Below are 22,226 nucleotides of genomic sequence, written 5' to 3' on the forward strand. Positions count from 1 at the left end.
CCCCAGCAATGCCTAGTGATAAGCAGATCCTCAATATTTAGTATATGAATGAATGAATGATGAACAGCTAGAGATAGTCTTCAGTGGTAGTTTGAATTAGGAAGTTGTAAGCTCTTAAACAAGTTGCCAAGCATCTTCCCTTATGAATTTTTACAGATACTAATCTTTTTTTTTTTTTTTTTGTATTTTTGAATTCTTATATTACCAAATGTGGCTCTTTCTCTTATATTACATTGCATTACATTTGCCCCAAAGTTACACACTCTCTCCTCTCAGGTGGTTCATATTTTCTCAAAGTGTCATACGAATTAATGAGACTTTGGAAGAATTCAGGCCTGCTATTTAAAGTATTTTTAATATAGATTGGAGTGTATCACAAAATTTTCACAGCTTAACAAATAATGCAAACATAGAAATTATACTGTATGTGAAACTGTATTTAAACATATTGTAGCTGACCAAGTGCATTTAGAAACATCTATGACATATTCCTTTATGTTGAGGATGTTCTCTTAACTCATGAAAACCCTAAGGATGATTTGCTACTGGCCAGGTAGGGCGGGGAAGGGCGTGGAGTTAATCATATAAAACACTATGACTCAGACCCACATTAGCTGAGCTTTTCCTTCTATAGCAACTTCAGATTTATGTTGTATTCAGCAAATACGGATCCAGCCGCCTGCAAATACTAAACATCCTCTGGGATGGGACCCTAAGAAGCACAGGTGATCATGGTCACACAGATTCAAAAATTAATGGGAAAGTTAGCCCTGAAATTTGGGGTGGGGTGGGAACACAGTAATGGAATGCCTTACACATGAAATTCCATCGGGTGGGGCCCTTGGGAAGGCACCGGTTGCTCTTGGAGAGAAATGATTCCTAGTGAGAGGAATGAAGAGGCAGTTGAGTCATTTTGTCTTTAAATATAGCAACAACACTCTTGTTTGTGCTAGTTTCAGCAAATGACTGAATGACGGAGTCAAATTCAGATAGAATCACATCAAAGGATCTAGAGAATGTATCCTCTAACCAACGTTTCTTCCTGTGTAATTTGATATTTTAATATTACTTACACTGTTTTTTATTATTGCTCTATAAAAATACATACATATAAATATAGAGATCCATAGTCTTGGTTTTGAAAAAACATCCTGATTCTAAGTCCTGCTCAAAATGGAGACAACCTCGCAGGACTTTTCAAAAGGCACATCTCCCACAAATCATCTTGCTTCTCCCCAAGCAAGGATTACTACAAACAAAGAAAAGAATAAATAGGCTAGAAAATTACAGGGAAAGACTGACACCCATTGGTGGAAGGGAATTCATTTTTTAATTCAGAGTGATAGGTGAGATCATTGTGTACATTGCGGGTATTTCCTCTAGAATATGTGGTTTTTGTTTAAAGCTCAGGGTCACTAAAAGCCTGATTAGTCAAAAAAAAAAAGAAAAAACAAAAAAAGTACATTCTTAACCTGAGAGATTTTTTTAAATTGATTATTAGAATTCAAGTGTACATACAGAAGTTTCCAGAGAACATGAGAACCTGCGGTTTTCTTCCTTCTGTAGACTCTTGTTTTTGACATCACCCTCCCGATGCAGCCCCGTTCTCAACCTTGCCTTTTTCTCAGTAGGTACAGAGGATCTCAAGCTTGAAGGTGTTCAGATATTTTCAGGGTACCTGTTACAGAGGCAGAAGACTGGCCCCACCTTAGACCTATAGAGAGGGAAGTTCTGGGGGTAGGACTGGAATCTTCATTTTAAATAAGCCACAGGCTCGCTTCTGACCTGAGTATACTTCTGAGTTTACTAGCTGGAGCCCTGTTTTCCCTTGTACTCTCCATGCCTCTGTCAACTCCCTTTGACAGAGGAAGGAGTGATTTACAGGGGTGCTTCTCAAATTTTATTGCAAATTGAATCACCTGGGAATCTTGTTCAAATGCGGGTTCTGGTTCAGTTGGTCTGGGGTAGGGCCTGAGCATCTGCATTTCTAACAAGTTCCCAGCTGATACTGATGCTGCTGGTCCAAGGACCACATTTTGAGTAGCAAGGATTTAAGGCAGGAAATCTGTGACCTTTACAGAATGTTCTTCCCTCCCCACACCCCTTCAGTCCCACTGGGGAAAATGCTCTTATTTGGGCCTCTTTAAATTGTGGGTTTGCTTCTTCAGCAATAAACCCTGAAGGCTGAACAGGCATTTAGAGGAGACTATTCTAATCAAATAAAATCCACAGTGAAAGTAGCTATCATTTCACAATGTACCGTCAATAATGTCCCGCATGGTAATTAGGCATAACTGCCAAGGAGGCTGCATAATTGCCATAATTAATATTGCTTTGCACAGATGCCATCTTTAGAATTTCTCTTCTCGTTTGATCATGTTCTTCCCAATACCTAATCATGTTCTCACTCACCCAGTAAAGCTTAAACTGGAGTAAAGATGATTTTGCGATGCCACTTTGTGTAGATGAAGAAAATAGTTTAGGAAAATAGAAAGATTTTGAAAGGTAAATCTTTAAAGAAAAGAAAGTAGAGTCACAGAAAGTCAAAATCAAGGCTTCCCAGATTTATAATCTTGTCTAGGCTGACTTTCTCTTTATAAGCCCACTGAATGAGAGAGCTGCATCCTTGATAAATGGCTCATTTGAACATCTTCAGAAAGACAGGGAGTAAACAGATTGACACCTACTGCTGACAGAGAGTAGGGACGAGGATAAGGGCTGGTTAAAAAAAAAAAAAAAAGAGTATTGATGGTAAAACACCCAAATGAAAAGAAACTTTGTTCAAATATAATTTACATTTTACATGGATGTTTAAGGTCAGGAGGTGAGAAAGGAGAAAAGTGGTCTCAGAAACAAAGCTTCTAGCTTCCGCCTAGACCTACAGTGGATCAAGGGATGAAGGATTCAGATATCACTGCTGGAGAAGGAGACTTTTAAGTAAAATCCATAAAAGGCAATAAAATGGTAATCTTTATTTTATTTGTACTATTTTCTTCTCAAGATTCTATTTCAGCTACTCTAGCCAGCAGGTTAGAACAGAAAGAAAGAAATAATTTATCCAGTTAAGGGTAGCAGAATATGCCACTTTGGCATGTTGATTATTTTGAGCTAAAGGCAACTGAGAAGAAGTGGGTAAGTGGGAAGCTCTCTGCCCTCCCCCGTTTGCCTAAAAGCAGGACATAAATCTGCATCCCCAATTGTCCCCAGCCCCTCTTTACCAGGAAGGACAAGTTAATCACCAGAGACAACTCTAGACCCTTATCAGCTCAGAGGCAACACCGCAGGAACCTACTTAGCGAGCTTTGATGACCCGTATCTTCCATTTGTTCCCCCTCTATTTACCTCCCGGGAATTTGCTGCTCTAGAAACTCAAAGTCCTTTTTCTTCATCTTCACAATTCTCTACAAATGTATTTTTCTTTTGTTTAGATGCTATGTAAGCCCCAAGGTCTAACAACCCATGTGAATTACTCATCTCTGGGTGCCCGTGTGAATGTGCGCTGCACAGCTTCACACACTTGGGCTTGCTTTTCTCTTGTTAATCTGTTTCTTGTTGTCTGATTTGCAAGGCCCCAGCTGGTAAACCTAACATGGGTAGATTTTTTTTTCCTCCCTATATAACTGACTATAGAGAAAATTAGGCTCATGGTATTTAACCAATAAAAGATACTCTCTTAGAGAAATTCAGCGAAGACGGTCACACTATAAAATGACATGCTAAAATACACCAAGAGATAACAGCTCTAGTGATGTTTTCATCATGTTATGGAGAACTGAAAGGTTGGAAAAAAGAAAATAGGAACAAAAGCCCAGGAAGAATAAAGAAATACAGTCATAAATTACTGGTCTTTTGACGGGCGGGTGAACAGAATAGAAAGGCTACGTTTGCCTTTCTGGCACCAGGCTGACTTATTCTGGTGGTTCTCGGCCCTCTGTCTGGGTGCTGGTGAGAAGGGATGTGATGGCGTATACAGGGCACTAGAAACCATTCGTTAGAGTTAAGACCTCATATTAGAAAATTCCCTCACTTCTGTAATTTAGTCAGTGTCTCGATCTATTCCATTTATCGTCACGAAAACATTCTTTAGAAGTCTCTAATTTTTTTTCCTGAAGTATATTTTAATTGTTAAATGTATAAATTTTCCATTCTCCCTAATCTCAAGAAAGTTTTAAGATAAGAAAAACATGTTCAGAGGAATTTCCTGTTTAGTTATTCAGGGTGGTGTTTGAGCAACAAGGCTTTGAGAGAAATCAAATTAGAGCATTTGAAACAGTCTCCCTCGCAGCCCATCGCCCCAGAGAGCCCCCAGGTGTGTACGCTTAGCAGCGACTGTTCAGCTGCCCCAGTCCCAGGGAGAAATCCTCATAAGACTCCCACCTCGGTTGCGGTTGAGAGCAGCTCTCCAGCATCCTGCTGCCTCCCTGGGCCGAGACCAGTGATGCCCACTAGCTCCGAGTTTCTCTAAAGCCCCTGCACCACTTTTTGAAGAGGGAATTTCCTGGCTCTTCAAGGGTCCTCTCTGTGTTCACTGGAATCTCCAGGTGCCCATCACACCCTGCAAGGTTGCTGAATCGAAATCTCTCCAGCCAGACTTGCACATCACAGAGCGGTGGTAATTTCATTTGAGTTAATGCTGCAAAAGATGACTAAGGGGGCCTATGGGAGGGGAATGGACTGGGCATTTTGTAATGTGTCTTTATGGTGCAGGAAAGTCAGTCTGCGTTGTATTAATACTTCTACTGGGGTAGGATGGTACTGTACTTAGAAATACAGATCCTGGAGATGGACCACCAGGGTTTGAGTCCAGTTCAGCCATTTACTGACTGTGTAATATTAGGAAAGCTATGAACCTCTCCCTATGTCTCATGCCCTATCTATAAATTGAGGTATGCATATATCATATATACTATACATATAATTTTAAAAGTGTGATGTGTGGCAGCTACAGGGAGACCACCCTAGGATTGGGTGGGGCTCACTTTACTCATCAGATTCAGCCAGGGGAGTCAGATCTAACAAGTTACACTGCAATTATGTCTCCGAAAGAGGACTTACAACCTCAGGAGGCAGTAATTAAGGTTCCTGATTACACATTATTCAGTTTCCCCACCTCCTTGAAGGAATCGACATGCCTCTATAGACCCAGCCCTAAAGGTAGCCTGAAAGAGATTTGGCTGGATTTAAAAGAAATCAAGGAGTATGCAAAGAAAGTAACAACTAAAAATGAAACCACAATTCTCCTCCTCTTCCATACTTCACTCGGGTTCCACAGAGGCAAGTCACGCTATACCACGTAAGGAGTCTACCCCACAGGCAGGACGAGGGCCAAAGGAGGGCCCCAAGATACTGTCTGATAGGAAGCTACAGGCCACAAGAAGAGCTTGCTTTTGACAAGTCGGTCTTAAATGTGGCTGCCCATTGGAAACACCTGGGGAGTACTTTAAACGATCAACGTGGTGCTGGTAAACCAGCTCCTAGGGGAGCATGAGGAGGGTGGATTTGTGATTTGTAGTGTTTGTAATTTGCCAATTGCTTTGGTAGAAATACCACATGGTGGCCAATTTTAAGCCACCAAGCTGACGTCCCTGAACAGAGCGTCCCGGAGAGGAGCACAGCCGGGCAAGCCAGCCCCAGCACACCAGTGAGCTGATGGGGCCTCGCCAGAGATTCCGTTTTAAATGGTCAGGGCTGAGGTCTGAGCAGGGCGGACGTTGTAAACCAACCCCAGGTGATTCTGATGTGTGGCCATGTTTGGGCGCCACCGACCCCGTCCGCATAGCTTTCTCTCAGGCGCTCCTGTCCTCCCCTTTCCATCATCTGCTTCACAGCTATCAGGTCAGTACACTCTGTTTAGAATGCTGTGTCCATTTTTGGATAATGTGCTTTGGCAAAGCTCCTCCTCCTGCCTTCCCTACTCCAAGTTCCTTTCTGGGGCTGTGGTGGGGATTGTCCCTAAAAGAGTTCATTTATTCAAAAACATGTATTAAATAGTGTGTTCAAAGCACATGCTGGGCCCTCAGGAAACAAAGTTGAAAAACATGCTTCTTAACTTCTAGAGGCTTAGAGTCTGGAGGGGGAGGGAGAGGAGTTGGCCAGTGGCATCCAGGGAGGAGCACAGAGAAGGATGGGTGCAGACACTGATTAGGGGCTAACCCAGCACGCTTTCCCAAACCCCTTGTTGCATCCAGTATAGTGACTGGAAAACTAGACACTCTTTTCCCCAGCCTCCCTGAAGCTAGGAATGGTAATGAGACAGCTCTACCTGGTGGGAGATATAAGCTAAAATCAACTGGGAGCTTCCAAAAAGGCTTTTGCTTTTTTCTGTTTAAAAAAAACACGCGTGCGTGTATGACTGGTACAGCCCGTCTTATTTCTATCTGGAGCCCAAGGCAGCTGCCATGAGCTATTGCAGTCAGTTTGCAACCATGAGGTAAAAGCCAAAAGAATCACAGGTAAACTAGCTCTGGCCTCTGGTGTTAAGCAAATAGCAGAAGCTTCCTTTATATTTATATATACTGGTAAGTCAGGTTTTCTCTGACTAGCAGCTGAATGCAATCTGAATTGCAAATTTGTACAGGCTCATACCCACACTGGAAGATGGGGGCATTTCCTAGAATCTGTAACAGTGGAGCTCAGTCTTAGAGGATGGGGCAAATTATTAATGGAAGAATGAGAAGAAAAGGGTCCTAAGCAGAACAGTGCGAGCTGATACCTACAGGGACACGAGAGCATGGCAGATTTCAGCAAACCACAAGTAGCAGAGGTACACAAGGACTTGGAAGGGGTGAAGCTGGAGAGGCAGGCAAATGCCAGATCATGTGGCATCTCTCGTGGTAACTGCAAGAATTAAAAATTTATCCTAAAGACATAGCGTGACTTTTGAAGAATGATAGGCTGAGAAGGTACATGATCAAATTTGTGTTTTTATAAGATAATACTGCCCTTTAATGCAGGCTATAACTTCTAGGAAGTTTTTATTCAGCTCTTTAATTTATAATAGGGGAGAATCAGAAAAAATCTAAATGTCACCAATAGGACATGTTAAAATAAATTATACCACCCTACGACAGTGTATCTTTGTGACCATATTTTTAGCGAATGTATTATTTACTAGTGGCATTATAACTAAAGGAAAATACACAATATATAACTATGAACCATGAAAATCTCAATTTTTCAAGAAAAAACGTGGAGAAAGAATTTATAAGATAATAATTACAGTTCTTGCTAGGTAGTAAAAGTACCACAGAGTTTTATTTTCTTTTATAATTTTTCTTTTCCAAATTTTCCAAGTAAGCATTTTATAATTGGGGGCGGGGGGAGGGGAATATCCCCTAAAGTATAAAAATGGCAGCTGGAGGGATTCAGACCAGAAGCAGAAAACAATCGTTCTGTCGGGATTTACTGTCGTTCTTTCTGAGTCTCCGTGCCTGCCAAGCCAGAGCTGTAAACGGTATTCTTGGAATTTCTCTCGACCTTGATCCCCTCTCAGTCGCCTCCTGCGGTCCCCATCAAAACTTGTTGAATCCCTGGAATCTCACCCTGTCATCTGCACTCTCAACACTCCTAAGTGATTTTGAACTTTGCTCTCTGCTGGAGTTCAAGCTTTTCCCACAATACTGGGTGAGCCTCCATCCCACTCTTCTTGGGGGTGAGAATTCTTACAGTGTTTTAACATCCCCGGGAAGAGCAATGTGATCACATGTCTGGGTTGACGCCTTCATCAGAGTTTCTGCTCTGACCACTGCCTTTGCCACATGCAACCCAGGACAGCCAGGGTTCATACCATTGGTCATACCTTTGTGACCAATGAATAGGAATGATTGGACTATGGTGGACTAGCTTGGGCACCTACTCAAGGGCAGTTCATCAGTGGGCTGGCATGCTGGAACTGAGCCAGGCCCATCAGGCTCTTCCCTCGAGGACTTGAATTGGGAAGGACAGAGAGAAGCAGGCAGTTGGCCGCAGGAGCTGAGGTTGAAGGCACGCAGAGAGGAAGCCAGAAGGGAAGGCTGTAGTCATAATAAGTCATGGCCAACCAGTCGTGAGAGAGCAGAAACCGTGAGCAGGCCGAGTCGATGATGTATAGGGAAAAGGTATGCAGAGTAGAGGGGAAAGGTGAGTTGAAGCTGAGAGGTGAACAGAGCAAACCCTCAGAAAATAGCATGGAAGAGAATCAGAGAGAAGGTTCAGATATTCCAGCCATTGAGGCTCTTAGACGTTGCTGTCTTACCAGGGGCTGGCAGATCTGCTGTTCCTTATTTTTTTACTTTGGTTCATCTCACTAGGTTCCACGTGTTTCCTTGTAATAATAAACCCACCCTGCTGCCCCACCTTCCTTTATGCTTAGACTTATGTTACAGAAGTCGCCATTTCTTGAAATCAGAAGGGCTGAATTTGAATTGTGATTGATCCATTTCCTTATTTATTGAATTGTGTATCCAGTTGTTAACTCTTTCATATATTCTAAACAATATATTAAAATTGTGTCATTATTTTCTTCAGTAGGGACAAGAAGATATGTGATTCGGTACTCCTTAATAATTATTCTGCTTGGGCCCTCACAGTGGTGACAGAACACGAACAAGGGAGGTATGCAGGCTAGAACGGGTATGACTGTCCACCAGGTACAGGTGAGAACAGGTGTAAGGAAAAGGCAGGAGAGATTTTAAATTATGTTTCAGGCCTCTGCTTGTGTCCTTGAGAGAATGACAGCGCTGTTCTCCAAAATAAAGGAATTCTAGTATAAGAAATATTGAGTTAAAGACATCCAGGTCTGGGTATCCAATATGCAGCTGTGGAAAGAAATCATAACTTAAGCATAAATTTAGGAACAATAAGTATTTTCAATAACGTTTGGATCTATGGCTTTCACAATAAGATGACGGCTGAGAACCGAATTCTGGGCAACATTTAAGGGGAGGCAGAGAATGAGGTTTCCAGGAAGGGGGCCACGTAGGAGTGATCCGTTAACAGGAGAACCAGGAGATGCATGTCATGGATGCTCAAGAGTAGTAGATCATTTCAAGCAGGAGGACATAATCAACAATGCAAGTGCCACAGAGATGTTGAGAAAGATATGAGCGGAAAGATGCCCGCTGTATACGTAATATAGGTGCTCCTGGTGACCTAGATGAGAGGGCTTGGTGAGAAAACCGCTAAAAGAGCAAAGAGCTGAGGATCAAACAGGAAGCATGAATTATTCACTCAGTAAATGAGACTCTAACAGGCAAGAAAGAGGCAGAGGAACACCCCAGGAAGAAGATGCGAGCGGATATAGAGTCAGGGGTTAACAGAGCCCATTTGTGGAGCCCATCCATTGGTCGTCACCCTTTTTAAGGTCAGGTGGAAAAGTTTAACTCTCTTGGGTGCCAGCTGAGTGTCCACACAGATCTGCTCCTCTTTGCTCTGGGCTCTTCCCCACTTCTCCCAAGTCCATTGAGAGCCCCGACATAAGCTCCTGGATGCAGCCTCTCCTGCCCAGGCTCCACTTCCTGAAAGACTGGAAGAGAACCACCCCCTCTTTCGACTTACACCCTATCTCGTAGACCTTCCCAGCTGTTCCGCATCTGACTATGAGGACGTATATGCCATTCTTTTCTAAGGGACTGGAGAAATGAAGTGGGGATTATATTGTGTAGGAGGAAACTAAAAGTTGTGCTCAAAAGAGTGGTTTCGAAAGAAGGAAAGCAGGTGTGGCCAGGCTTGGGTGTGGGCCCTCCAAGTCAGATCCCCTCTGGGGTTCCTCACATCTGTTGGCACCTATTCACATGCTTACCAAATCAAACATTAATTCTCAAAGGAGAGACTTATAAAGGGAAATAAAATACATTGTGAACTCTTGCATAAATTTGGAGAATCCTCTCTGTGTGGATTCAGTAAGACACAATGTTATAATCCCTAGTTACCCTAGAGAAATTTTGAGATGATGTACTTAAAAAGAACTCAAACTTGGGTGAGATTCTCCTTAGGTTCTATACGGGGGAAGGGAAGGGAATGCTTAATGCCAGGCTTGGCTCCTTTGCCAGGAGGGACAGGGATGAATGATCAATGGAGTCTAATTCCTGAGTAAGGAGAAGGGGTGGGGCTCTGGGGCACAGGAGGGCATAGCTCACCTTCTGGAAGAGAAAGATGAAAGAACTGGGAGCAGGTGCAGACACAGTTGTATATGTGGGATGGGACAAGACAGAGTTCGCATTCATGGTTCTGTTTTCTCAGTAAATTATAAACAAAATCTGCTGGCACTAAGAGTTGAGAAGATGGGAACTACTGCTACTGCTAATAGCATACCATATATTGGATACTGAAGCAGGGCCATGTCCTTTATATGCACTATCTTACTGAGCCCCTATCACAGCCATCTGAAGTATGATTAACCCTTAAATATAAGGTTGTTAATAGAGGGTTTGTTCGGTATCTTAGCTACTTCCCAGCATTGCTGAAAAAAAATGGGAAATGCTATATTGCAATATTCCACTGAATACCTATGAAAGTTACAAGAAACGCTGTACAGATAGATGTGCTGTTCTACATTTGAAGTAATTATCTATGGATAGGCAAATTTTGCTTCCCCAGTCATTTCCTAGCATTCCATAGAGACCCTGGCTTCTAGGATTACGATTATATTAGTGTCCAAGAAGGCATTGTAAAAATAAATTTTAAATGATGTAACTTGTAAGGATCTTTATAGTTCGAGCTTCTGGCTCCTGATCATGAGACCAGCTGGGGAGGAATTTGTCAAAGGCCTTCAGGAGTCCTAGATTATTGGAATTTACCAGATATCAGATGTTTGGGAAAAGGAGAAATGTAAAGTCAGAGCGTTTAGAGTCCTGTCTTTAGGCTGTCACATCGGAAAACCTGGAATTCTGTTCAACTGAGCAGCAACGTGTGAGCGTTATGCTGGGCTTCAGGGCTTTCATACCAAGATGATTCAAATGCACTCAATGCCCATAAAGAGTTTACAATCAGTCAGAGGAAGAAAAATACACGTGTAGATAATGGTCTTGTAGACCTTGTGTCAGACACAGCCCCGGGCCTGGAGATTCTGAGTCAGTGGGCCAGGGAATCAGTGTTTTTTGAAAGCTACTCTGTGAATCTCCTGTGCATCACAGTTCAGAACCCCTGACCAGGCACCTAAGGCAGTTGTAGGTAGATTAATGAGTGATGGTAAAGGTGACACTGGAGAGAGGGATTGGGGCCTCACTGTAGATGGCCTTGAAAAACAACCTTGAGGAAAGGAGATTATTAGATCTGCATGGTGCGTTTATTCAGGCAAAAGTAGGGGAGGAAGATGGGTGTGTATCAACACTGAAGGTCATGAGATCAGTTAGAAAACTTGGAAAGGCAAGAGGAATCAAGGGTCAAGTGCAGAGTTAGGATAGTAGGAATTAAAAGGAAGGGGTACGTGAGAGAAACAAGACGAGGGATAGACAGGATGTGAAATCTAATGAGACGGAGGGTGGGGAAGGAGAGACAGGAGTCAAAGTCATCCTCAGAGTTTTATGTGTCGGTGACTGGATATAGGTAATGCATTAAAACAAATAAGGAAATCAGACACTTCTGCTGGTGATCTTGGTGTGGAGGAATGAAAAGTGGAAGACAAGGGGGAAAGGTCAGAGAGCAAAGTTGAAGATAAGGAGCAGATAATCTATGACGCTCCTACTTCAAAAATAAAACAAGAGCTGCCACCATTCTAGGAGCAAGTTCTTTTCAGCAACATCTTTCTAAAACTGGCAATGCAGGTACATTTAATCAATTACTGGAACTTTTATTGGTTTCCCATTGCTGCCATAACAAATTACCTCAAACTTAGTGGCTTAAAAGCAGTGCAAGTGTATTATCTCACAGTTTGGTAGGTCAGATGTCTGGCACGGGTCTCAATGGGCTAAAATTAGGGTGTAGGCAGGGATACACTCCTATCTGAAAGGTCTGAGAGAGCATCCATTTCCTTGCTTTTTCCAGCTTCTAAAGGCCACCTGTGTACCATGGCTCATGGGCACCCCACCCTCCATTTCCAAGGCCAGCAATGGTGAGTCCAGTTTTTTCATATTGCCTCACTCTGACTTCCTCTTCTGCATCCCTTTTCCACTTTTAAGGACCCTTGTGATTATCCTGGACCCACCCAGAGAGTCCACAATAATCTCACCCATGTTAAGGTCAGCCAAATAGTAACTGTAATTCTCATTTGCCATGTAATGTAATATATTCACAGGTCCTGGCAATTAGGACATGGACATCTTTGGGGGCCATTATTCCATTTACCACAGAGCCATTTCATGTTTTTAGAAATATGTTGCGTCATGTTACATGTGTTACCTCATCATGTTACAAATTCAACTTCTGATTTCCAAATCTGTTTCAGTATTTTATAATGTACATAAAACTTTTTTTTTTCCTTTTTACAGAGGCCTCACTCTATGCTATTGGAAGTAATTACCACTAGCCAAATAAGAGTGGAATGTTAATATCTTACAGTTTTACCTGGAGGGATGATATTAACTCAGAGTGTGAATATAGGCAAATGGCGAAGGATTCCTCCCTGTTAGTATAGAAGTCCAGAAATTTCTTAACCACTTCTATTGTTTTACTTCTAATTTTATCCTATTTATGAAACTTGCAGTCATTTGTTAGGGATGCAACAACAAAGTACCACAGACTAGCTGGCTTAAACAACAGAAATTTATTTCCTGACAGTGCTGGAGGCTAGAAGTCTGAGATCAGGTTGTGGACAATAGTTGGTTTCTTCTGAGGCCATAGGGATGGCTGTGTCCCAAGTCTGTCTCCTTAACTGGTAGATGTCTGTCTTATCTCTGTCTATTCCCGTCACCTTCCCTCTGTACGTGTCTGTGTCTAAATTCCCTCTTATAAGGACACCAATCCTTGAATCAGGGGCTCCCCCATGGCCTCATTTTAGTTTAATTGCCTCATTAAAGACCCCCTCTTAAAATACAGTCACCTTCTGAGGGGCTGGGGGTTAGGACTTCAACATATGAATTTTTCAGGGAGGCAATTCGGCCCATAACATAATAGGATAAACCTGTTACAAAATGAATCTCGTGTGCCAACTCTGCTGGCTGTTGACTGCCTCAAAGAATCTTTTGGGAAGGATTCTGAAGGCATATCTGGCCTCAGTTGGGAAGATCACTGGGATCAACTCGCAGTGACTATGGTGGACCCTGGCTGGTGGAGCAGCAAGCAGCATGCCAGGGATTTGCGAACCGTCTCACTGACTCAATTGCCACGCAAGGGATGAGAGGTTCCTTCGCTAAGTACAGAGTTGACTGTGATCCAGGAAGAATAATGTTGGATGCTGATGTACTGAGCCATCGGTTACATTATAACCTAGAATTCATTGCCCCGCCTCCACTAGAGGTATTGAATATCATTATTTGTGTAGGATCCCAGACTGATCTGATCCCAGCATCTAAGTGCTTAAATAATAATTAGAGAAACTGCCTGAGGAATCTGTCATTAACAAGCCATTCAATATGTGTAACTGATTCACCTTGCTGTACACCTAAAACTAACACATCATAAATCAACTATATGTCAATAAAAATTAAAACAAGAAAACAAGTCATTATTATGAATTATCCATTTGTAAAGTATACCTTTTATAGGAAAAATGAATCAGAGAAGGTAGCCATTATGTTATTTTGACAACTACATACAGATGAGTTCATTTAACAATAATATACTTGGACATCATGCACAAAAAATAATTGATTAGAAAACTTTGGGGACCTGATATTGTTTTCACTGAAAATTATTACTCAAGGATTAATATGGTTTTTATAAAATTGACCCTGTGAAAAAAAAAATTGATGGGGCTAAAATCCCTAGAATGGTTCAACACATTTCTGCCATAAGGACTTCCCTGGTGGTGCAGTGGTTAAGAATCTGCCTGTCAATGCAGGGGGCACGGGTTCGAGCCCTGATCTGGGAAGATCCCCCATGCCACGGAGCAGCTAAGCCTATGCGCCACAACTACTGAGGCTGCGCGGCAATGACTAAAGCCCACGTGCTCTAGGGCCTGTGCTCCGCAACTAAAGAAGCCTCTGCAATGAGAAGAACGCACACCACAATGAAGAGTAGCCACCGCTCGCCACAACTAGAGAAAGCCCACACACAGCAACAAAGTCCCAACACAGCCAAAAATAAAAATAAAATTAAAAAAAAAAAAACTCTGCCATAAAAACCACAGCTTTGAACATGCCATTTACAAGGCAGACCTGCTGCTATCATTTCTGAGGGTGAGTCTGTAGCTGAATTGAAGAAAATTTTGGATTAGAGCCTTGTCCCAATTATCCCAGTCATACATCTCTCTTCTCATGCAACCAGTGAGGCTGAAAATGTGGTGGGCAGACAGGTAAAGCTGTTCCAAACAAGAGGGCCGAGAGAGAATGGCTGAGACTTGCCATAATCCAGTAACAAGAGTCAATTCTGTGGGGAGAACTGATGTTTCCAGACTTGCATCAAAGGACACCCAAAGATTTTACAAGATAAACCAGAATGTGTGCTGGATGTGCTTTACATCTTGTTTATTTTTACCATGAAAGTTATTCTTTGCTGAAAAGTATGGAGCGGGACCAAGCTGGCTTCCTGCCACTCAGCTTAAGCTCGTGGGGACAGTGTCACATGAGGCTAGTGCTCAAGAAAACCAGTGTGACGTGGCCAGGTCAACCGACATCAAAGCCTTCCTCCCAGGGTGACCCGACAACAGTAGGGCCAGGACGTACTAGAGTTACCAAGGAACAGCATGAGTAGTCACTCCTCTCTGTTCTCAAACCAATGAGGAGAAGTCTCCTGGTAGTTCTCATTATAATTTTAAGCTCACAAGTGTTATGTGAATGTGAATCATTATAAAGAGTCTGAATATATCAATCATTTTAAAAATATCAATACAAAATGGTAAAAAATATTTAAGCTCACAAGTGTTATGTGAATGTGAATCATTATAAAAGGTGACTGTATCAATCATTTTTAAAATATCAATACAAAATGGTAAAAATTATATAAAAATAAAAAATATTCTCTTAATGGGAACCCTCCTACACTGTTTGTGGGAGTGTAAATTGGTACAGCCACTATGGAAAACAGTATGGAGTTTCCTTAAAAAACTAAAAATAGAGCTGCCATATGATCCAGCAATCCCACTCCTGAGCAGATATAAGGAGAAAACTATAATTTGAAAAGATACCTGCACCCAGTGTTCACAGCAGCACTATTTACAATAGCCAAGACATGGAAGCAACCTAAATACCCATCAACAGATGAATGGATAAAAAAGATGTTGTATATATACACAACAGAATACTACTCAGCCATAAAAAAGAATGAAATAATGTCATCTTCAACAACATGGGTGGACCTAGAGATTATCATACTAAGTGAACTAAGTCAGAAAGACAAATGCCATGATATCACTTATACATGGGATCTAAAATATGACACAAATGAACTTATGAGACTCACAGACACAGAAAACAAACTTATGGTTACCAAAGGGGAAAAGACAGGGAGCAATCTAGGAGTTTGGGATTAGCAGATACGAACTACTATATATAAAACAGATAACAAGGTCCTACTGCATAGCACAGGAAACTAAATTCAATATCCTGCAATAAACCATAAGGGAAAAGAATATGTAAAAGAAAAAAATAATGTTCTCTTAATGAACTTTCCTGATTCCAACCTCCTTTAGAGTTGTAATCATTGTTTCCAGTGGTGTGAATAGTCTCCCAAATCTATATTTCTATCTAATTATAGCCAATCTATGTCCATAAAAAATACAGATAGGAAGATGTAGATATATCTATATTTATATCTATATCTATCTATATAACATTTTATCTATTATTCAGCAACTTGCCTATTTTTCACTTACCATTTTGGTTTGGGGATTTGCCATAGAGGTACCTCTTCTTTTAAATGGCTATGTAGTGTAATAATATAATATTGTACTTAATCATTTTGCTATTGCTTGCCATGTAGACCGTTCCCAATTCTGATACAGAAAGTGCTGCTGTGTATAAACTTCCCTTTCCATGTCTTATTATGGCAAGTGAGAGCTTTCTCTATGGTAGAATCAAGAAAGAGAAAATGTTAGGGGACGTATATTTTCTTTTTATTTGAATGAATACTGACAAATTGGCCCCTCAAATCCCTTTTCTGTGACATTCCCACTAACAGTATATGAGCAAGGGTTTTACCCACATATTTTCCCAACATTTCTTATTGCCTGTCTGTTTAATATTTTTTATTTATGGCCCAAAACAGTATATCACTGTTGTTTCATTTGTATTTCTCTCACCTAGTGTTTATATACCTGCTAATATAAAACAGAAACATACCTTGTGTGTATGTGTGTGTGTGTGTGTGTGTGTGAGAGAGAGAGAGACCGAGAGACAGAGAGAGTTAGAGAGAAGAGCATAGAGCATGTGAGGGTTGGAGGCCAGGTCTGGAAGTACCTCACCTTTTTCATCTACATCTCCTTGGCCAGAATTTGGTTGCAGACCCCCATTAACTATAAGGGGCTGGGAAAGATAGTCTTTCGGTGTGTTTAGAAACACAAATAATGGTGAGCAGCAACTTTCTATGCCAAAAGATCACTGTCAAAACACACAAAAAACTCTCCTGAACCTTTCGCAGACTGCTTAGCAGAACTAAAACCACAGAAAAAAAGAGATGCATACAGGTTCAGTTTAGTTGACCACCAGCACCCTGAAATTTTAGCTATCAGGAAAAAAAAAAAGAAAGAAATACAGGGATATTGAAGATAAAAAGCTAGTTAATAGTAGAGCTGCCACAGTAACACAAGTCTCTTGATTCCTAGTTCAGTGTTCTTTCCAATACCACATGTCTTCACAAAAATTACAGTTTTGGGCACATGGTATTAGACATTTGATTTAACATGGTGTAACTCTGGAAGGCAAAATGAGAGCCAAGCGGTTAAAGTGAAAGAGAAATGGCTTGAGCTCCATCATTACTGTATATAGTTGTTCCAAGAGGGAATGCGCTGCCTAGTAAAATAATGAATTTACCATTAATGGAGCATTAAGTGGAAGCTCCATGGCTAGTTCTTGGGATGCTGCTGAAGTAAAGATTTATATCAGGTAAACTCAGTGGTTCTTTTCAACTGTAAAAACTATCATTAATTATCTAATAGTTAATATATAATTGCCTATTTTCATTTTTCTATTGAGGTCTGAATGTAAATATTTTATGGTTGTCTTTATAGGAAAAAACCTAGCATATAAAAAAATAACACTTTCAAAAACCAAAAAAAAAAGTCTTGAAATGTTTAAATGCAGTAAAAGAATGTTAAGTAAGGAGCAAGAAGTTTCTCAACTTTTTAAAGCATGCTTTGTCGATAAAATGGGGGAGGCAATATTCTCTTCCTCACACAGTTGAAATGAGAGAGAGGGAAAAGTATTTGTACAAGTGTTTTATAAAACAAAACACATTATACAAATATTACTTACCTATTATATTGTAACTTCTGAATTACTACAGTTTTATGCAGTTTTTACTGAGATGGCATAAAATAGGTTTTTTGATAGACAGCTATAATCTGATTATTGCCTTTCTATTTATTGTTATGGAAACAAATAGCAAAGCTAGGGCCACATATGACAGCTTCACCCTTGAGAGTGAGTAGAAGAAAGTTTTTATTAGAAAACATGATTGAACTTTATGCTTGGAGATAATAAAATAGGAAAAAAAAAGCTATTTGTTTTACAACTACTCACGTTACTTATTAAAATCTACAAAGCCAAATTTCAGGAATATGACCTCTTGAAAGCTAGTGGATGAAGGAACACAGCAGTGTACTGAACACCCACACTGTGTCAGTCACTGGACCAGGCGTTAGGAGCATGAAGATATGAGACGCAGTCCTTGAACAGAAGACACACAATCTTAATCTAATATGCTGGCCCAGCTTGTCTGTGGGTATAGCAATTCCATTCCTGCTCCCTCACATGCTCTCCCTGTATCCCAGGATCTGGAAACCTGAAAACTGCAATTGTAGTCTCTCTTGTCAGTAAGGTTCCATTTTGGTTCTGCTACTGAGAGGCACCACATGAGATCTGGGAGACAGGAGAGAAAGAGAGGCCATGATCGCTCCAGCAGCAGTGGTCAGGCGTGTCTTGGACAGAGGACAGATACGAAGCTTTGCAGCTTCTCCAAAAGTCTTCCCGCAAATCACCCACTTTGGTGTTGCATGCACCTGAGATAATTGATTGCCCACAATTCCTAGAATTCCTGATTTCCTGAAACCTACCAGCAGCTAGGCTCTTCCAATCCATCACATTGTTTTCTTGGAAGTGGATTTCCTGTATTGTATCCCCTCCTATTTGAAATACCTTGAGTGGTTTTCATTTTCTTGACTGATCTATGTTACAGATGATAAGATAGAAGTATACATGGATGCTATGGGATTATAGCTTTTGGTCGTCCAAAATGGCTTAAGGTAAGGCTATACATGCATGCCTGGATAATGGAAAATTGCTCAACTTGGAAGGTATCAGGAGCTCAGCTGAGCTGGGAGAGAGAGCTGGGCTGCCAGGTGTGGGAGTAGCCAGCTGAAGCAATAAGCCACCAAGAATGAAGAGAGACACAAAAGAGTTACGTCTTTAATCACCTACTGTGGTAATGTAAGAAAAGTCTGAAACTGGAGCAAGTGCTGACTCCACCTGTCCCCGTTTTTTCCATGGAATAGTGTGCTGGTTAAGGATAAGGGGGTTAAGCACAGACACGGTGGGGGGGTGGGCCTCTCTCTGTTGAAGGAACTCAGAGAAAAAGGCTCTAGCAGATTAATGAGCTTTGGGGTCAGGGGAAGGGGCAAGGAGATAGGGAGAGGGCTGGGAGCAGAGAAGTAATAGGTACTGAGAGTTGGAAAAAAGTGTCTTCAAGGTTTCCACTTTCTGCTGAAGGACATTTAAGCAGAGGTATCTAAAGAGGACCTCTGTCCAAGGTCTTAGATAGAGAGACCCAGAAATGAAGGCACCTGGGCTAAGAATGCAACTATATAAAGAGCATGACCAGCCAGAGGGGACTTTGTCCTTGACTGAAGCTTCTTTCAAAGACTGCAGTGCACTGGCTATGCACCAAGTCTGGTGTAGGGAGGGCAGCTTTCCTGGTGAGACCTGCTGGGAGAAGCCTTTTGTAGCTACCTTTGTAGTTGATCAGGCCTGAAAAATTGAACATAGTTTTTAATCAAGACCTGGACTCCTCAGAAGGGCCTCAGAAGGTGCTAGATTGGAAGTTTAGCAAAAAAGTATACAGATGGACTGATGTGAATGGACACAAGCCACAAGGATCTTTGCATTTCCTGTAAATGCCCAGTAGAGAGCAGCCCCTGCAGAGTGGCACTTCACCACCAAGAGGAAAAGAGGACTTGTTCTGTGGATGTCAGCCAGCCCGTCTCCTAGGTCACCTTTGTGGCTGGAAAATGGGCCCCTGAATGTGACTCCACATTGACCCAACACTTGTGCTTCTTCACACAAAGCTTGATCTAGCTGCTGCTACTGGTGAACGCCTAACCTTCTGGCAGCAGTAATGGACACTGAACCCTCCATATAGAGCCATTCCTCAAGGAAGCAGAAAGCCACCTGGTGGCAAGTTGATAACATTAGTCCCTCTACCTTAGAGGAGAAGAGGAGTGGTCCTTGTTCAGAGAGGCAATCTGCCATAGGCCCATAAGCATCCTGCCCATTCTTTCTGAGAATGCAGAGACTACAAAGCCATCATAACTCTTACCCAGGCCATGTCTCAGGGTTGTGTTTGCTGCAATCTATCATGAGGGATGACGTAATGTCTCACCTCAGGACAAAGAGAAGTCTTGTTTATTGCTTGCTATAAAAAAACAGGTTCCCCAAGCTGAGCATTCCTCAATTGTGATGCAAATCTACTGCATCCATCTGGGCCTTCTGTCACACTTCTGTGAGACTTGGACACAGGAGGAATTGCTATACATCATGTTGCTTACTAAGAGTAAAAAGTCTGTCTCTGATCTGAGTCTTGTGTCTCCTGCCAACATCCATAACATAGTAGCAGATTAACTTATTAGCTTAAAAGTAAGGTAAAACAGATCCCATACCTCACAATTCCTAGCAGAATTGATACCAATTCCAGATAAGCACTTGCCTTCTCTGCTTTCGGTATATCCACAGTACCATTAACCAGTTTATAGAATACCTGAATTATCAACTTGGTACCCTATACAACATTGTCTTTTTTAACAGTAAGGGAGGTACAAAAATATAGGTACGTGAACACAGTACCCACTGTTCTTATCATGTGCCTCGTCATTCAGAGGCATTTGTATTAACAAAATGGCAATTGTTAAAGATTCAGATAAGAAGCCAGCTAAGGGTCGGAAGCCCTTGGTTTAGGGATAATTTCCTCCAGAATGTGATAGACACATTCAACCAAAGATTGATATAGGCACTTCCTTGGTGTTCCAGTGGTTAAAAATCTGCCTTCCAATGCAGGGAACACAGGTTCGACTCCTGGTCAGGTAACTAAGATCCCACATGCTACAGGGCAACTAAGCCCACATGCCACAGTTAGAGAGCCCATGCACTGCAATAAAAACCCCATGCACTGCAATGAAGAGCTAGCTGGCACTGCCAAAATAAAAATAAAATTAAGATAAAATAAAACTTAAAAAAGTAAAATAAGTTTTGGAGAACTGTTTTAAAAAAAAAAGATTGATGTAGAGTGCATCCCCAATAGCTAAAATACATGGGTCCTGCAACCCAGTAGCACAAATAGAATTGGGCCTTCTTGCCATCTTTCCCAGTATCCCACTCATAGAATCTATGCTTCCCTTTCTTGAAGCCTCTGATTCTGCTAGGTTAGAAATCTTAGTTCTTTGGGAGAAATTCTCTGCCAGAGGACACAATAAAGGCTCCATTGAACCTGGAGTTGTAACTACCACCAGATCATCATCTAGCAGTGGACCAGCAGCTCATATGAAGGAACGATACTACCGCAAAAGTAGCTGACCATGATTAATGTGAAGCTCTGGGGTTTCTTCTACATAGTGGGTTAGAGAAGAGTATGTTTAGAATCCAGGAGATATACTGGGGCATCTCTTGGTGACTCCATGCCCAGTGAGAATGATAAATGGAAAATTGCAGCTATTATACCCCCAATAAAAGCAAGGTAATATCACTTGACAATAAAAAACCTGGGTCAACTGTCAGTCAAGTCATCGAGGCTAGTTCAATGATGGTTGAGTAAAAGAGAATTCTAGAATGGATGGTGAAGCAAGAAGATAATGAAAATCAGTTATGCCCATTGGATTAGCTACAGCTTTAGCAACTATAATGTGTTTCCCTAATTCTCTTGCTTTCAGTCTTTTCAGAGATGTAACTGGCTACTACCTTGAAACAGACTCTATAACTGATTGAAATTACACTCTCTCTTAGAGTAGCACAGACAACTGTAAAACAGACAGCCAGTGGGAAGTTGTATAACAAAGGGAGTTCAACTCGAGGATGGAAGTTGCCTTAGAGGACTGAGACGGGGAGGGTGGGGGGGACTCAGGGGAGGGTGGGGGGGCGTAGAGGGAGGGTGGGAATATGGGGATATGTGTATAAAAACAGATGATTGAACTTGGTGTGCCCCCAAAAAAATAATAAATAAAATTATTAAAAAAAAAAAAAGAAAGAAATTACACTCTCTCTTGAGAAGTAAGAAAATCTTGCTCTCATGAAAATGGAGGCTCCACATTTTAGTTACAGGTGCTGGACGTAAAGAGAGCCAACGAAATCTGAGTAGTGCAAGGCGTGGACTGTATCACACACTTCAGTGCCACATCAGCCTCCCCTGTCTCTGACAGGGTCTTTGGGCGCGGTTTCCACATCTCCGCATATACCCTGAACTCTAAGCAGCCACTACCCAATAGCGGTTGTCTCAGGCCAGTGCCACGTGCTCTCTGCCTCCTCCCCTGGCTTTCCTATTGATGCTGAGGGATCAAGCACCAAGAGAAGGTCTCAGGGTTCACTCAACGACCACTCAGAGATCCAGAATCCATGTCCCATGGGACCAGTATGTACCCAATGGGGAAGGGAGCTGAGCGAATAAGTTTTTCTCCCTCCATCTCCCATGACTCCCACCCCCAATAATCTATACTGACAACACCACTCCCTCAGGGGAAATCCCAGATCACTTCCCCCCTACCCTGTCACCACCCAACACAGCCTCAGTAGTTTATC

The 22,226-nt window shown here is 41.8% G+C and overlaps 2 long non-coding RNA genes across 3 annotated transcripts in view; one reads left to right on the forward strand and one right to left on the reverse strand.

Moving 5' to 3' along the window:
* LOC130855906 (uncharacterized) overlaps positions 1-22,226 on the reverse strand; it is a 52,624-nt gene that overhangs the window by 28,715 nt on the left and 1,683 nt on the right. The window lies entirely within an intron of this gene.
* LOC130855905 (uncharacterized) overlaps positions 1-22,226 on the forward strand; it is a 44,161-nt gene that overhangs the window by 7,825 nt on the left and 14,110 nt on the right. Inside the window, exons 2-3 of one of the 2 annotated variants that reach the window (XR_009054391.1) lie at positions 8,506-8,592; positions 11,962-12,028. This is a non-coding gene — a long non-coding RNA (uncharacterized LOC130855905). The remainder of the gene's footprint in view (positions 1-8,505; positions 8,593-11,961; positions 12,029-22,226) is intronic. The other variant, XR_009054392.1, reaches the window with a different exon arrangement.

Source organism: Hippopotamus amphibius, chromosome 6 (assembly GCF_030028045.1).
Source record: "Hippopotamus amphibius kiboko isolate mHipAmp2 chromosome 6, mHipAmp2.hap2, whole genome shotgun sequence".
Classification (NCBI taxonomy): Eukaryota; Metazoa; Chordata; class Mammalia; order Artiodactyla; family Hippopotamidae; genus Hippopotamus; species Hippopotamus amphibius.